Source organism: Phocoena phocoena, chromosome 5 (assembly GCF_963924675.1).
Source record: "Phocoena phocoena chromosome 5, mPhoPho1.1, whole genome shotgun sequence".
In the NCBI taxonomy this organism is placed as follows: Eukaryota; Metazoa; Chordata; class Mammalia; order Artiodactyla; family Phocoenidae; genus Phocoena; species Phocoena phocoena.
In genome coordinates, this window is record NC_089223.1 from 22212323 (window position 1) to 22230933 (window position 18611).

Here is an 18611-nt window from a genome sequence, read left to right on the forward strand (position 1 = left end):
CTGCAGAGAGGCTCAGCTCTGAGATCTCAGCTGGGGTAATGAGTGCCTCAGTGTTCACTACAACTCTGAATAGCATCTTTGCATCTTTTATGAAAATGTATATCAATTCTTAGATACCCTTGCTGGGCAGAGAAAGGCATTTGGTCTCTTTGGGACCTTTTTTTTTTTTTCCCTCTATGAAATATGGATGCCTGGCTGGACATTCTTTGGAGTATCTAACATGCTTTGCTTCTAATTCCATTTAATATGTACTAATTAAAGTCCAAGATAAGAGACAAATTTTCCCAAACATGTGGTTGGCCACGTAGAGGCCAACAGTCTGATTAGGTCAGCCTTAATCTGTTATCATGGCTGTGCAGTGATGGAGAACGAGCGTGGTTATAGCGCTTCCAAGAATATGTCACTTAACTTGAGGCAGATTATTAGGGCAAAATGGCAGCAGAGCTGAATTGAAGTTTTTTGTTTTTTAAATATTTTGGTTACCCCTTGTTAGGTGTTCCCTGAAGAAGCTAGCCTGCTATCTTCCTAGAAACATTAACTCTTATTGCTAATAATTGAAAGATTAAACTACATAGGGTATGGAAGGCAGGAGTCCATCTAGCTTTAAACCACAGACTTAGGTGTTGGTATTCATCCTCCTTTTTGAAGCTCAGGGTAAACAGGTGTAGCCAAAAAGCCATAGCAGTTCTCAGGGTCTTTCCATTTGAGAATCAGATGGGTCTAAGTGCCCATCCTGTGCCTTTCAGGGTATTTGCTAATTTCATACTCATGCCTCCTGCAGAATTCATCAGTTGTGGGGCTATCGAGGAAGCTTATTTCTTGGTTGAAGAGGAAAAATGTCTAAGGAAGAGGTCTCTCTTAGGTGTGCCTGATAGAGTTGATGAAGGTTTGTAGAGAGGATGGAAAAATATCCAAGAAAAATCTCAAAGAAAAAGTTCTTATGAGATAATAGAAGTGGGAAGTAAAACCAGGACTAAGGGGTTGGCTGTTATATGAACATGATGCAGAGAAGAAAGCAAAAAAAGAAAAACAAAAAGCTAAGATTGATGGCTGTGTCTAAGATCAACTTTTAAATTGAATAGACATTTTTCTCAAAAACCTTAATCTTTTTTTCTTTCAACAAAAAGTTTCATAAGGATTCTTATTATTCTTCTCATTATTATATGATAGTAATGAATGAGGTGAGAGATTGTTAAAAAGAGAGTTTGAAAGGGAATAAACTAGAAAAGTCATTGCTGGAGAGTGGAGAGATGATGGAATAGCAGTTTGCCTTAAATTGATCCAAAATGAGTTACTCTTTTCTGAACAATCATTGCCTCTTCCCTTTTCCTCTGTAACAGGTGGTATCAAAGACCTATTTATGCTAACTCTTCAATGTTTCTGGAACGACTTCCCTCATACTCCATTTGTAATTATCCGTTTGCAAAAGTGTCAGATCCTATAGCATTTTGGTCACTTCCAATTACTGAATTGTCTAGTCCATTTAAAATTCCAGTCTCATCTCCATATATTCCCTCAGCTCAAGTTGGGCCTGTGGGACCATTGGGGGAAGAGGGTGTGGTCTACGTCTTCATGCTTTCTAACCTCCTTCTGATTTTAACTGCAGGAAGTTGGGGACTGAGAGGGTGGCATAGGGCAGACGGGCCAAATGGCTCCTGACTGAACTAGGCTATCCTCTGCTGGTTGTTGCTTCTCTTCCTGGATAACAAGAATGAATCATTGAAAGCTTCTGTGTAGGAGGTTCCAAAGTTGGGCTCTCCTGTGGGCCATGTGTGTGAGTTCTTCCACACACCTGTAGTGGCCTCCACACCAACCCTCTGTAGGTGATTAGGCTTAACCTCTTCCTACCCTCTCATCAGTTTCCCCTGGTGGTACAGCCCACCAGGTCTGATTTTGAGTCCCCTTGCAAGGAGGCCAGTCTTGATCCATGGGAAACTCACACAGTTTTGCTGGATCAAACCCTGGAAACAAAATTTGATACTTTTCTTCATTATTTTTTTCTTTAGTCATGTAGGTTTAAGAACAAATCAACCATCTCATGAGCTGATATGATGTCTAGTCAGGGGATGCGATGCCAGTCTGTATTATTCAGCTCAGGCTGCCATAACAAAATAGCACACCTGGACTTCTGGAAGCTGGAAGGTACAAGATCAAGATGCCAGATGATTGAGTTCTTTGGTGAGGACTACCTTCCTGGCTTGCAGATGGCTGCCTTTTCACTGTGTCCTCATGTGGTGAAGAGAGAGAGGAAGGAAGCAAGCTCTCTGATGTCACTTATCATAAAGGCACTAATCCCATCATGAGGGCTCCACCCTTATAACCTCATTTAAACCTAATTACCTCCCAAAGCCCCGTCTCCAAATACCATCACAATGGGGGTTAGGGCTTCAACATAAGAATTTTGGGGAGACACAATTCAGTTTATAGCACAGTCTCTTGTGTATAATCCCATAGCATTTTCCATCATGTTCCTCGCTGGTGATTCCAATCATTTCCTTTCCCTTCCCATACTGGTATTTTAGTCTTCCGTATATGGACTGGGAATGGGGTCTTGGGGTAGAGTTGATGGTTTGGAGGTAGTAGAAATAGTAAAGGTTTGCCTACCTCTGAGTTCTCCCTGGAGCAGGTTGCTGGACCTAGCTACAAAATTCTTTTTAGAATGTGGGAAACTTAATGCTTCTTTATCCCCAACATTTGGTTCTGGTCACCAGTTCCAGGGAAAGAGTAAAAAAATACTTATTTTAAATAATATATGATACTTTCTTTTCCCACATGAAGCAGCTATATAGTCAACATGGATGTGAGTTAAATTCTGAGGAAGACTGAAGATTTTAGGAAAACTTAATTTAAAAAAGTTTCTATTGACTTCTGAAGCTTTCTCCATATGAGCCTTCCTGTCTTTTCTAGCATCATCAGATGCAGAAGTAATCATAAATTCAAGGAAGTTAAGATTATTCAATACATAATTTTTAATCTTTGTATCCTACCTTTGATTCCTACAGAATCCATTCCTGCATATGGTCATGTGGTTCTTTAAAACAATGTCCCATCACGTGCTATGTTGGTGACGTCACAGGAAACAAAGAAGTCAGTGTTAGAAGATAGCAAATGTACAGGAAGTCATGTAAGTAAAGCTTTTAAGAATTACATCATACAGTATAGACCCACTTATGTAATAATGTATAATTAGTAATAATGAAGATCTGGCAAACCGGGGATGTTATATATATATCCAGAATTTTAAAAAATGAGCATCTTAGTTAAAAAACAAAATGCCATTTGTTATAGAATGTTGAAAACATTCAGAGAACACTGCAGAGAACAAACAGAGAACACAGAAAACAAACAGAGAACACTGCACATAACAGAGGTGGGCAAATTTTTTCTGAAAAAATCCAGACAGGCTTTGCCAGCCAAATGATATCTGTTGCAACTACTAAACTCTGCCCTTATTGCTGTAGACATGGATGGGCATGGATTTGTCCCAACAAAACTTTATTTACAAAAACAAATGGCCGGTGAAGTTTGGCCTGTGGGTCTTAGTTTGCCAATCCTTGGCATATTAGATGAAGACATTCTGCATCTCACTTTTTTCTATTATTAAGTTAATTTTAAAGGAACTGGGGTGCTTAAAATTAAATAATAAATGTAATGCAACTATCAAATTTCTGAATGATTTTACAAGTGTAAGGAAATTAGAGAATAATGTAGATTAGAGTTCTTGAATGACTATTTGAAACTTTTGAAAAATGTTTGAGAATGATGTAAAATCAAGTACAGTCTCAAGAACTAAACAAAATAAAGCTGCAGAAATGGAAATCAAAGGAACTGACTTCTTGATAAAGTGAACACATGCATTTAATTTTTACTTTCAGTTATAATATTTAACTCCTTTAGAAAATTTTCTGAATCATTTGTATAGATCAGGGTAAGCAGTAGAGTAAATACAGGGGTTTATGAAAAGTGAAACTCTTTATAAGAATCCTAAGAGGAAACAAGTAATTCCTCTCTTGTGCAATCATTTCTGGCATCAGAAAATAATGAAGTAAATATAAACTGGAAGAAAAAGTGTGAAGAAAATGTCCTCTGCTCATAATTGCCTACAAAGTGAAACATATCCTCTAACTTCATGTGCTTCTTTGAAATTGCTCTGTTTCCTAGATTTTTTATAGGGAATCCCCTAAACTCGAGAAATAACTTACTGACAGTCTTAGGGTTAAACACATTTTATGTATTGCTACCACTGATGGCTCAAAGAAGAAGCAGGAGGGCATTTTGGATGTTGAGGAGTAGAACTGGGACATTTTTGTAATAGCAACATAGCTCTAAATTGTCTTGTCACTGTTTGTGAAAATAAATAAACATATTATTTTTTAAAAATCCATTATGATCAATTCTGGGGCAAAAGCCAGGGGAATTTTCTTTAAGTGAAATCATACTTGAAATATGCAAGAAATTAAACAGGAATCTCCCCTGAGTTGTTTTGAAGTCATGAAAAAGTGCTTTCTCTTTTTCAGAATTCTCCTTGATTCCTAGTTTTTGAGTAGGTTGTTTCTTGAGTTTAGGGATTCTTAATAAAAATTCAGAGCAGCTTCCTTTGTGGTACTTAAAAACCGAAGCTTCCTTTTGGGTACTTAAATAATCATATTATGTTGTGGTTATTTGTGGAGGCCAGTGATAGCTGTTCTTATCTGGTGTGAGGAAGGGTCTCAAGATTTTATTTTTATTTTTTTGTTTTATTTCTTATTATCTTTCTGATTATCAAAGTAACGTGCTCACTCTAGTATGATGAAAACTATAGGAAAGTGTAAAGTGGGAAAAACATCGCCAGTAATGCAATAACTAAGAGGCAGCTTATTACGTGATTCTTTCCAGGGCTATTTTTTCTACATGGTTGATATAAAAATTATTGAAAATTTGCCTTGTACTTTTGTCTATTTAACAATAAACTGTGACATTTCCCTGTGATATTACATAAGTTAATATTATTTTTAATGTGTATATAATACTCCAATTTAAAATATATCACAACTGATTATAATCTCATTAATTTGTGGTTATTAAAATAATACTTCAGTAAATATATTTTTGAATAAATCCCTGACCAGATTTCTGAAAATTTTATTAGGAAAATTTTCTAGGAGGAGAATTAAAATGTTTAAAGTTGTAAATATTTTAATGGTGCTCAAGACATACTCCAGAAAATATGTACAAATTTATATCTTTGTCATCCCTTTGTGAGTCTTGGTGACATTTCATCCTCATCAGTTCTGACATTAACAGCTTTTTTTTTTTTAAACATCTTTATTGGAGTATAATTGCTTTACAATGGTGTGTTAGTTTCTGCTGTATAATAAAGTGAATGAACTCTGCATAAACATATATTCCCATATCTCCTTCCTCTTGAGTCTCCTTCCCACCCTCCCTATCCCACCCCTCTAGGTGGACACAAAGCACCCAGCTGGTCTCCCTGTGCTATGCAGCTGCTTCCCACTAGCTATCTATTTTACATTTGGTGGTGTATATATGTCCATGCCACTCTCTCACTTCGTCCCAGCTTACCCTTCCCCCTCCCTGTGTCCTCAAGTCCATTCTCTACCTCTGTGTCTTTATTCCTGTCCTGCCCCTAGGTTCTTCAGAACCATATTTTTTCTTTTTTTAGATTCCATATATATGTGTTAGCATAAGGTATTTGTTTTTCTCTTTCTGACTTACTGCACTCTGTATGACAGTCTCTAGGTCCATCCATCTCACTACAAATAACTCAGTTTCATTTCTTTTTATGGCTGAGTCATATTCCATTGTATATATGTGCCACATCTTCTTTATCCATTCATCTGGCGATGGACAAAACAATCCTTCCTGGTTCCATAATGAGCAGGGGATTGGACCAAATGTAATTCTCTCGGAAATCATGTAGAATGGGATTGTGGAAAGACCCAAAACTCAGAGATAGTGAAAAGCTCTAAAGTCCAAACCATGTGGAGTATAGGCAAAAGCAACTGAGGCTAGAGAATTTGCACAGGAAGTTCCACTGGAGGGACAGAGAGGAATGGAAGTATGGAGGGGGCCCAGTGATGACAGCTGTCAACAATCACCAACAAGAAGGAAAGAGCCCAGTTCTGAGTGGGGACTGAGGTTGAATAGGGATTCATTGCTGGGAGAAATGGAGAAAAATTCTTTGTGCCCATGGGTGGAAGATCTCAGAAAGCACATCTTTCAAAAAGGAGGGAAATGCATTGGTAGGAAGGGGCTGTGTCCCCCAGTGGTAGCTTCCAGTGACAAAGCTGGAAGAGGTCAGAACTGGTGCATAGCAGCTTCTTGTAATCTCTGATGGACTCCACAAGGTACATCCTGACAGGTGGGGTGGGTGCACTTGCTCACATCCTGAGTTTCCTGCCCGGGGTTTCCTCCTGACATGGCAATGTGGACAAGTAAACGGGCTGTCTGGCTAATCTTTGCCCAATGGGATGCAGGAATTAGTAACACATTCTCTCCCCTTCCTCTGTCTGGGGGTGACTCTTCTGTAGCTCTGTGCACGTAGGAACGGCAAGCCCCACGACACGTTCTTCTATGGGCTTCACCCCTTTCCTGCTGCTTTCCCATTTTTACGTTCTCTTGCTTCCCGGAATTGCTCTATTTAATAGAATCCTTTTTCTGTGCCTAATGATGATTTCATATCTTTATTGTTTGCCTGAATTCCATTGGAATTTCTTCTCTGATTCCTGAGTTATTCAAAAAGCGTATCGTTTATTTTTCAGACAATTGAGAATTTCACACAATTGAGAATTGAGAAAATAAATTAAGAATTATTTTTTTGGTATTGATTTTACAGCCAGAATTCTTTCAGATAATAAACACTGAATAATTTTAGTCCTTTAACTGTAATGACTTGCTTTTTGGTCCTTCCATTTACTTTCAGCCTGTCTTTGCCCTTATGTTACAAGTGTGCCTTCTAAAACCACAGGTTTTACATTTTTGTTTTTAATTTAATCTGGCAATCTTACTTAGTCTTTTACATAGAGCATTTAATCCATTTTCATTTAATATAATTACTCATATAGCTGTGTTTATATCTACCAGTTTACTCTTTGTTTCCATTTGACCCATCTCTTTTTTTTTTTTTTTTTTAACATCTTTATTGGGGTATAATTGCTTTACAATGGTGTGTTAGTTTCTGCTTTATAACAAATGACCCATCTCTTTACGTAGTTTTGTTCTTCCTTTCTTGCCTTAATTCGGATGAATCGACTTTTTACTATCGCTGTTTCCTCTACTAATTCATTAATTAATAGTGTTTTACTCTTTGTATTTGTTACCTTAGATATTACATGTATCTTTTAAAATTGTAACTCAAGATTACAACTCAAGATTAGTTACCTAGATATGACAGTATGCATCATTTGCGAGTTACATCCTATCCAATGATTTTTTTTTCAAGAAGAGATTATTTCAGTGTGATTTAAACCCTTCCAGACGAATACAAACTCAAATTATTTTAATGAAGGGAGACTATCATTGGCACCTAAACTTGGTCAGAATTTCACAAGAAGAAAACTATTCCCAGTTTTATTTAAGAACATCAATGAAAAACTCTTCAGAAAATTATTAGCAGCAGCTCATTAGAGGGCTTATGTATCATGATGAAGTAGGGTTCATTCCAGGGATGAAAGATTATGAATTCTATTAAAATAATTCATCATAATAGTTGATCTAAGGGAAAAAAATCACATGTTAATTTCTACTCATTTGACAAAATTCAACAGCCATTCTGGACGTTTCAAAAAAGAGAGACAGCTCAATAAAGAAAGAGTTAAACATTTTATAAGCATGGCAGACTGACAGACCGTGTGTTCACACATAACACACGCGCAAACTCAGCCCAGTGATAGCATTGTAAATAATGACCAAACGCTAGAGGCACTTCTGCTACTTCTGCTCAAAGTACAAGCAAGGTAAGTGTGTCCACCTCTCACCCCTGCTGGTGATGCTGTACCAGTGTTGTTAGTTAACAAAGCCAGATGAGAGAAAGAAATTTGAGCTATGAAACTTAGAAAGGTGGAAGTAAAACTGTTATTTGTAAATGACTTAATACTTAGAAAATCCAAAAGAATCTAGCTGAAATTTTTCTATTACTCAATTCCGCCATCTAAAGGAGAAAGAGAAAGATAAAAAGATAAATCTGACTCATAAAAAAAAAAATCCTTTTGCGGGCAAAAACCAAACCAAACCAAAACAAAAACTGGGGAAATTCTAAAGGAGAATAATAAGCAGGGAAAAAATATCTGCCTCTCAAATCACCAGGAGTTTTCTCTCTAAGTATATTTTAGGAATTGTGGGAGTGTGGAGAAATACAAAGCAACAGGACAGTGGGCAAAGATGAATGAACAGTTTGCATAAGAAAATACAAATAGTATTTTGATTCATAAAAAATATTTAACCTCATGTAAAATGCTAGTTGTTATTTAATTTTATTTAAGGAATGTGGGAATATAAGTATATATTTCTAGATTTGCTTGCATTTCATAAGGAAACTTTCAAGCATTCGCAATAACTAAAAATGGTTGCCTAAATCAAGAGAGGAGGTGAAGGGAAAAATAGGTTAACAGGGACAAGAATCAGGGTACAATTTCTAAATGAATACCTTTTCCTATTGTTTTTCAACCATGTAAATACATTACCTTTACAAAAATAGATAATAAACTATTTTTTAATTATATGTTTCAGCTGTACAATGTTATAATTTGACATCTGTATACATAGAGATCACCCCCAAAAGTCAATAAAATGTAATTTTTTCCCAAATTTGAAAAGTGAGAAATGAATTTCATTTGCCTTCTTGATTCCTGTAGGTATTGGATTCCTTAAAGTGTTCATCTGTTGTTTGCATTTTCACTGAAATTATTTGTTATTTATATTTAGATATATTTTTGTTTTTCTTAACTAAATTTTATAATCCTTTCATATATAAGGAACAAGTACATTGTAACATATTTATCTCATTTTTTTCACTCTGTTCACCCTATCATTTTATTATACTTTAACTTATAGAACGTATTAATTTTTATTTTGTCAAATTTGTCAATTTATTTTGTTGATTTTTTTTTTAAAAAGTGCTTTAAAGCCTATCCAGAAATCAGATTCTTACTTATATTTTTTTTCAGATGTCTTTTTTTTTCACCATATGAATTTGTCATATGGTGAGATGAGAATATAATTTTTCTCCTAAATCGCTAATCAATGGCTTCATAGAAACTTTGTTAAATAATAACTCTTCCCTCACCTGCTGCTTTAAGATTCAGTGTTACGATATTTCATTGAGTCAGCTATCAGTATTTCAGTGAGAAACTTATTTTCATTTTGTGATAAATTTTAACATCCACTAGCTCTAGTTCCTCTTTATTACTTTTCTATTTCAAAATTATTCTATTTTCACCAGTGGATTTTCCCAAACTTAAAGATCGTAATGTCAATTTCACCTCCAATTTCATTTCTTATGAAATAATTTGGAAAAAATGATATCTCTGTAATACACAGTGTTTCTATCCAGAAATAAAGTCTACTTCTCAAATTATTTGTCTTTTTTTAATTTAGTTTTATTGATTTTCATATAGCTCTAGTATATTCCTTATCATATTTATTCCTAAGTTAGATACTTTCCTTTACATATCGCTAAGATATAGAATGATGAATATGAAAATTACTGGTTATTAGTTTTGTTAAGCAGTTGTACAGTTTATAAGTAATCGTCTTATCATTTTGAATGGTTATAACTAGAGTTTCTTATTTTTCTGCTTTAAGTTATTAATCAGAAATTCCAGAAAGTTCCAAAGAAAAGCCACCAGGGTATCTTATTCTTTCTCCTGAATACAACGGGGACACTTACAGTGATTTATTAGTAGGTTTGAAGTTGGTATTAGTTTAAAGAAGATTTGATTATGTTAAGAAATAATTATTCTGTTCCTTTTATTAAGAATTTTTTTTTTTAGAGAATGGATGCTGAATTTTGTGAAATGCATTGTGAAGCACTGTTGGTGCAGCGTTTAAGAGATTGGGCTGGGGGCTTCCCTAGTGGCGCAGTGGTTGAGAGTTTGCCTGCCGATGCAGGGGACATGGGTTCGTGCCCCGGTCCGGGAAGATCCCACATGCCGCGGAGCAGCTAGGCCCGTGAGCCGTGGCCGCTGAGCCCGCGCGTCCGGAGCCTGTGCTCAGCAACGGGAGAAGCCACAACAGCGAGAGGCCCGCGTACCGCAAAAAAAAAAAGAGAGATTGGGCTGTCTGGAATTTGAAGCCCAGCTCTACCACTTAGGAACATTGTATTTAACTCAGGCTAGCTACTGATGCTCTAAGTTTCGTCATTTGTAAAATAGGGACAGCAGGTGTTGGAGCACCGCTGGTTTAATTCACACCCTATTTTTTTTTCAGGGTGCCACTCTCAGTATGTCATGCACCTTCAAAGAAAAATGTATTTGCTTCGTCCAGTCAGCATGATTAAGGAACAAGTTTGTCTTCTGCTTTTCAAGGCTCTGTTTACTCAGGACGGAAGAGTGGAGTTGAGTTAAATACTAATTAAAAAATTTTTTTTCTAGTTCTCATAGTAGGTGATAATGTGGAGCGTGTTTATTTTGGTCTTGGTGTCCTAATGTGCATAATATTCAAAAGTTGTCCAAATACTTTGACTGGTCAGTCATACGCACATACATACTGAGGGCTAGTCGTGATGCATATAAACATGGACCTCCTTACCATCACCTACCATTAGTAAGCTTACTTATTCTATCTTATCTTAATTTTAATTTTCTGACACAGTAGTTTATTTTAATTTTCTGTGCAAACCTAACCTTACATTGTTCACATTTTTATGGGACAATTGAGCTTTCTCTCTCACTGTTATGGAAAGCTCATGCTACAGGACTATAATTTGTGCATTAAAAAAGTATACAGAAAGGATATATACCTTTTAATACATATTAAACCACTTTGTGGTTTTATTAAAACTTGTTAAATGATTGATTTTGTAATAGAGATAATGCTTAGTGCTACATGTGCCAGAAAAATATATGCACATCCTTGTTAAGAGGTATTTTCTTTAGAGTGGAGGACATTTTGAGAAATAGATACTGCAGATCCTCTGTGCCTCAGTCTACCTATGCAGGCCATGCTGTTAAGCTATCTCTGCTGTACTTGGATCATCTTCCTTTATGCCACCTCACCACTACCTCTCCTGTGCAGGTCTGGCTCTCCTTAGCCATCCTCTATGTTCTCTTGTGGATTTGGGCAGAAACTTCTGGGTTCCTTCCAGTGAGGAGCCTTGGGTGTGTTAAGTCAGTCCTTCTCTCTGCCTAATTAATCCTCACCTTTATTTTTCTCCCACATTTGGCTGCCTGTGGAGTGGGACTACCCTTCTTGTCAGTATCCATCAGGAATTCCAAAGTTGGGGCACAGGACTAAGCCTTGCCACCAAACGCACTCTCAACTCATTCCACCATGGGCACCGACCCCTCAATGGAGAATTTGTTGCACACCTGTCTTCTTCTACCTGTTTCTCTTAGCTTTCCTACCCTCCTGGCTGAAACACTTACTTACATCACATCTTTCTGATCCTGAGGGCAACCTGTTGCCTACCCTTCATAGACAGGTAGTGTTTTCACTCTCTACTGTAGAAGAAACTGTAGACCAACCTTCATTTTCAAGGAGCCTCAGGAAAGCCAGGCAGTAGGAATTTTCCAAACAGGAGGTCACACTGGTTTAATTCTGAGGAGAGTATAGTACAGTGCTAAAAACACGGAAACAAGCCAGGCTGCCTCGTTTCCTGCCCTGGTGTTGCCACTTTGGCCCAAGAATCTTTGTTCCTCAGATTTCTCATATTTAGAATGATGATAGTAGCAGTCCCTTCCTTATAAAGTTGTTGTAACAAAAAATTGGTTAATACTATGTAAATAGCTCAGCACAGTAACTAAGTAGTCAGTGCTTGATATTTGTTAGTAATTATTCTTTTATTATGATTATTAGTAATAGTAAAAATATCCTTCTTTTATATATTTGAAGAAGTAGAATACAATAAAGTGATGGGTCTAGCTGCAGGGAGATAAGTAACTTCTTATTGGCAACCATTTAAATGGAAATGCACAATGGAAATGCATGTGCCTGATGAAGTAGGACTTTGAAAATGCCATATAATTTAGACATACGATAGTAAGCAATAGGAAAACTGGATAAAATTTAAGTGATTTATGATGAGAATAAAGTTGTTGTTTTAAATTAACCCATGAGGAGCACAGACAGAATCAAAGAGTGAAATAGAGATTGTAGTTACAGGAATTCAGCCTTAAGGTGATGCCAACCTAGATTAAATTGTGGCAAATGGCAGTGGTGACACAGAAAAGAATAGAAATGGTTATCAGGGCTCAGACAGAGACTCTGGCCATGGTTATTTCTGACCCAAGGGTCATGGTTTAATTCAGTTGAATTTAAGAGAAATGGAGAGTTAGAAGAGGGTGTTGTCTGGGCAGAAAAACTTTGATTTTAGATTAATTAAGTTTGAGATAGTGATAGGCTACTCAGGTGGAAATATCCATTGATCGGGGATGGGCAAACTTATTCATGTAAAAGGTCAGATAGTAAATATTTTAGTCTTTGTGGGCTAGATATGGTCTCTGTTACATATTCTTCCAAAAGTTTCTTCTTTTACGAATTTTAATTTTTTTAAGTAAAAATGTAGAACAAAATCTGTGACCTGATTTGCCCCATCAAGCCACAGTTTGCAAACCCCTGCTAGAATTTATTGTCAAAGAACAGAACCATGGCAGAGATATCTGGGCTAGAGATCTAGAATTCTTAATCTTTAACATATATATGTTTTGAAAAGTCATTGCTGAATATGGATACTATATGTAGTATTCTAATTAAAATCAAATTGTATGGTGAAAATAAAATGACATAAATATTTAAATTAAAAGTTTTTCTCCCAGAAAAAGATTTCATAAAATCATGTCCTACTTCTTGTGAGCCCTGTAAAGTTACTTTCCAAGGACTTCTAGCGACTAAACACAAAAGTAATTTCAATAAAATTAATATAGATATGTTTTTTAAAATATTGGTTAGAATTTAGCATAATAGTTTCTGAAAATTCCTAATTTCATAATTCTAAGGAAGTTAATGCAAATAAAGTTTCACTTACTGGGTGTCACAGAAACAAAAAGTGCTACTTTTTTTTTTTATGAGAGCATCATGATAAATGATAGAACAAAACAGCACATAATTGTAGCCAACTGCACTTGGCATCAAGGAATAGGGATTATTTATGTTTTAACTATGGGATTAGAGAGTGTTATATTCTTTTAAAACTGACCTAAATAAATGCATTATAGGAAGAATTTAGTAAAACAACTTGCGTTCTTTAATTCTATCTAAATTAACCAAAATCAATGGCATAATTTAAAGAAGCCTCTTAAACTAGCTAAAATTAATGAGTCCATTTATTTCCCTCAATTCAAGTAGATCATTGGAGAGTAATTATATTTTCCTGACTGAATTTTATTGATCTTAAGTTTAGCCGAGGCATTTTACTTCTTACAACAGATTTCTAGAGAGATTTAATCTTTCCCCATTAGAACCAAGACATTATTTTATTTGTTTTTTTAAGATGATACCTTATTTCAGATAAACTTTTGATATCTACGAAGAGTATTACTTTCTTATAGTTGCAGAGTTCAGATTACAGAAAGTAGTTTTAAATTCAATATTGTGTTTAGTTTTAGGTACTAAAATTTAGGTACTAAGTTTTGAGAAAAACATTGATGAATTAGGTTTTACTTAAAAGAAGACAACCAGGAATATAAACTATCTATGTACTAACTTAAGTGAAAAGTAGCCAAAACAACTAGCATCAAAAAGAAAGACTTTGGAGGGGCTGGGCATGGGGGTGGGCTACATGTATATCAGTTCTCTTACATATTTAAAATAATAGAGGAAACAACAGGTTGATTCGTCCATCCATTTATCCATCCATCCACCCACCCATCCATCCATCCATCCAGCCTTTTCAAAATTGACTTTCTGTTTGTCATCTTGCATGCGCTTAAGATACAAAGATGCGTAAGACATCTCCCCGCTAAAGTAGCTCACAGACTAATGAGGATACTCACAGTTTTGTGGGCAGTTATTAGCTAGGTGAACTAATCAGCCTTGGTTTTCTTCTCTGTAAGTCTGGATAATAGTAATAACTAGCTCATAAAGTTACGGTTAGGGAAAAAATGAGGTTGTGAAAAGTACTGCAAAGTGCTATAGAAAGTTAGATGATTTCAAATATTATAGACTGAGGGATATATTGGCAAGAGAATACTAACTCATATTTTCTAAATCTTGTGATTTAGAAATTTATATATGGTCAATCAGTTATGTATTGCTGGGTAACAAACCGTCTAAACTGTATTGACTTAAAGCCACAGTGCTTTATTATTTCTCATGATTCTGTTTGTTGACTGGTCAGTTTCTCTGCTGGTCTTGTCTGGGCTTATTCAAGATACCTTACTTACATGTCTGGGACCTTGGGGCTGGCTGTGGTCTGAGTTTTTCTCTCTATGTAGTTTTTTCATTTAGCAGTCTAGCTGGATTTTCTTTCAAGACAGCAGAAGCGTTCAAAAGATGGAGGAAACAGGGAGGCAAGGCCTCTCACAACCTAGCCTTGGAAGTTGCATTTTATTTTTGTCACATCCTGTCAGTCACAGCAAGTTATTGGGACAGGGCCAGCCCAGGTTAATGGGAGGGTAAATAGACTTCACCTTTCTATGGAAGGAGTGGTGATGTCATACTGTACAAGGGCACAGGGATGGAGGGATTGTTGTGGCCATCTTTGCAACGTGGTGAGTTTTCATTTCACATTTGGTAAAATATAAGTCTTTATACAATGGCTGGCAGTTGCATTTTCTTTTTTGTATTTCAGTGATCATTACTAGCAAATAATAACATGAAGTAAGATAAAGGAAATATTGCAGCATCTTCTAACTGATGCATTATGGGTAAAGGTTCTGTCTGTATCTGTGAAGAAAAAATCTACTAATTTGAGAGTTTTGAAGTCTCATTAGTTGATCTTCAGTGGTTCAGCGATGGAGGTAAATCTTGCCTATTACTAGCTATCACTTTTATTCCTTCATGACGAAAAGATAAAAATATTTTAATTCAATTTTTCTTTTATTTCAGTGCATAGCTGAGGCTTAGAGAGCACAGAGTGGTGATGGGGAGCAATTTTGTTTTATTTTTTTGTTTTAATCTAGTAGTTTCAATGTCATTTCTAACTGGTTAGTCTCCTTACTTTTTTTTTTTTTTTTTTGCGGTACGCGGGCCTCTCACTGTTGTGGCCTCTCCCGTTGCGGAGCACAGGCTCCGGACGTGCAGGCTCAGCGGCCATGGCTCACGGGCCCAGCCGCTCCGCGGCACATGGGATCTTCCCGGACCGGGGCACGAACCCGTATCCTCTGCATCGGCAGGCGGACTCCCAACCACTGCGCCACCAGGGAAGCCCCAGTCTCCTTACTTTTTAAATGACATAACAAAATATTATTTTATTGCATTCATCTATCTTTGTTGTTTTGTAGTCTCAGTGACTTTATAATTTATATACCTCATCTTGAGGGTATGTGTGGCAAAACAAACAAATTTCTCCATTTTGCTAAAAACAAGGATTTCAAACATTTGGAAGTGACAATAATTTTTCTGAAAAGTATTAACAGGATACAGATTGAACAAAAGACTCAGTATGTAAAAGCAGGAGCGCTCCTAACCATTTCTGGTTTGGTGCTGCCCAGTTTAAAAAAAAAAAACACATAAAAGCAGTGATAGCAAAGTAAAAATATTCCAGTTTATAGGCAATTATATATGTCGATTATAGTCTCTCGTTATAGGGAAAGTCTTTCATTTTCTTGAAAATGCAATACAATTTCGTATCTTCGGGCTTTTAAATATTCTGCTGCTTTTGGATAGAATGTTTTATATATGTCTGTTAGGTCAGATGGCTGACCTAACATGTCGTTTAAGTCAAGTGTTTCCATATCGATTTTCTGTCTGGATGATCTATCCATTGATATAATTGGGGTGTTAAAGTTCTCTACCATTACTGTATTTCTTTCCTTTTCTCCCCTTAGGTATATTAATATTTGCTTTATATATTTAGGTGCTCCTATGTTGGGTGCATAAATATTTACAAATGTTGTATCCTCTTGTTGGATTGACCCCTTTATCATTATGTAATGACCTTTTCTTAACTCAAGTCCATTTAGATCATGTATATAAAATATTTTGCTGTCATCCTGACAGCAGTCTCATAGATTCACTCTCTTTTCAATTTTATTATATGGTTTATCCTCTTTCAAAGTACTCTAGTTTCTTATCCCATTACTAATATTTCAACATAATTAATTTTCTGCCCTTTTCTCTCAATCCACATTTCCACTTTCATAGCTATGCATTATTTTGACCAAACAATGTAAGCAAATTGAACATTCACAAAGTACTTAATCTTTCCTGTTTGGATCCTAAAATTTGGAGAGTTTTGCTGAAGTTGATATTAGATTTGCACAGGTTTAGGTAATTCTTCAGCTGTTCTTTATTGTAATAGAGAACTACAACCTAGAGCACTTCTGACTTTTATTTATCAGCATTCTAATCCTGTTTAAGGATATCTAGTTTGGGTTTTTAATTATTATTATTTTTCATGCTCAACTGACATGGAGCATGTACAAGATGAAAACACAAATTAACCAAAATGATTTTCAAATATATTTTGTGAATCATCTGATTATTTTATTATGTGATCTCATATGAAACTTAATTTTAATTTCACAGACCTGTGAAGTCTGTTCAAGGTGTAGGGGACCTAGGCAGAAGTAATATCCAAATAATTTTGCAGAGGATTTCAGAAAGGCTGACTTACAAAATGTGTCAGATATCTTTGAAGTTTCATAAAATAAAGTATTCAAAAGTAGAGTGATTGCACCTTAAATTCTTACTGCATGCTAAATAGTGTACTAGGCACATTGCATGCATCATCTCTTTACTCCTCATTACAACTTCTTATGATTTATATTATCATCTTTGTTTTTTACAAGCTTTGGAAGTTAAATAAATTGCCCTATGTATTAGTTTTCTATGCTGTGTAACAAATCATTACAAACTTAGTGGCTTAAAATAATGCCCATTAATTATATCACAGTTATGTAGATCAGAAGTCCAGACAAGCTTTACTGGCTATTATAACTCAGGGTCTCACAAGGTAGAAATCAAGGTGTTTGCCAAGCTGGGCTTTTATGTGGAGGCTCTGGAAAAAATCCATTGCCAAGCATAATTCAGCATAATTCATGGTGAGCGTAATTCAGTTCCTTGTGGTTGTACGAGTGAGGTCCTTGTTTCCTTGCTAGTTGTCAGCAGGGGCTACACACCACTCCTAGAAGCCAGTATTCCTTCTTACATGGCTCCCTTAATTGTGGGAGACCAGCAAAGGCATGTGTAGTCCTTCTCATGACTTGAGTCTCTTTGGCTTCCCTTTGTGCCACCAGCGAGAAAAAGTTCTCTGATTTTAAGGGCTCACATGACTAGATTAGTCATCCTCCCCGCCTCCCCCAACCCCCAATATAATCTCCCTGTTAAGGTCGACTATGCTGTATAACATCACATATCCACAGTGGTGATATCTCATCATCTGTGCATTTAAGGTGGGATTTTGGGGGGTGGGGTGAGGCATATAATTTTGCTTGCCATGCCCTATTTCTCAAAATAGTAATTGACTGAGTTGGAGCTCAGGCCTGGGTTTGGTTGAACTACAGAACTTTGTCCCTATACCACATTCATCAGAGGGCCTGATTTTATACACGGACATTATGGAAACGAGCCTTATTGCTACATAGCCAGACTGTGTTGGTACTACATACTGCTGTGAAAAGTACTGCATTAGAGGGTGCCAGTGCAAGCTTTACATGTACGCTGGTCCTGTAAAATAGGAGATCCAGATGGTCAAGAATCACATAAATTATGTTTTGTTATGCTCTACATGTTTCTGTGATTTGCACTTAACATCGATTTAGTCCACCCTATTTTATTTCAAGCTTTGGTTTCTGCTTGTACCTTGTCTCCCCTCTGCTTATCTTATGAACATACTTTAAAGACTTGGTTATCTAAGTGTCAAGCTCCTTTCAGTTTCTTTGCGAAATTTGAGTGAAATTGTAGTTTTTCTCCTGTATTCATACTCTTTTCAGAGGTAATTGACTTGAGTGACTATAATTCCTATAGCGATATGCAAAGGGAACTGCAAAAAGCATAAAGTCAATTAAGAAAAATCCCATTCTCAAGCATACCAAGCTACCATTAACTAGAAACCACATGGAATTTTATGAAGTAGAATATTTGATCTGGTACATACACACACACACACACACACACACACACACACACACACACGCCAGATAGTGTTATTTTGGTGATTTTAAATAACTTAAGCAAATATATGGTATATACCCCTAGGGATGTTGAGTGTAACTTTTTCTGAGAGAACTATTGAGTCCTTTGTTGACAGCTTTTGGTTTTTTTTGTGGTACGCGGGCCTCTCACTGCTGTGGCCT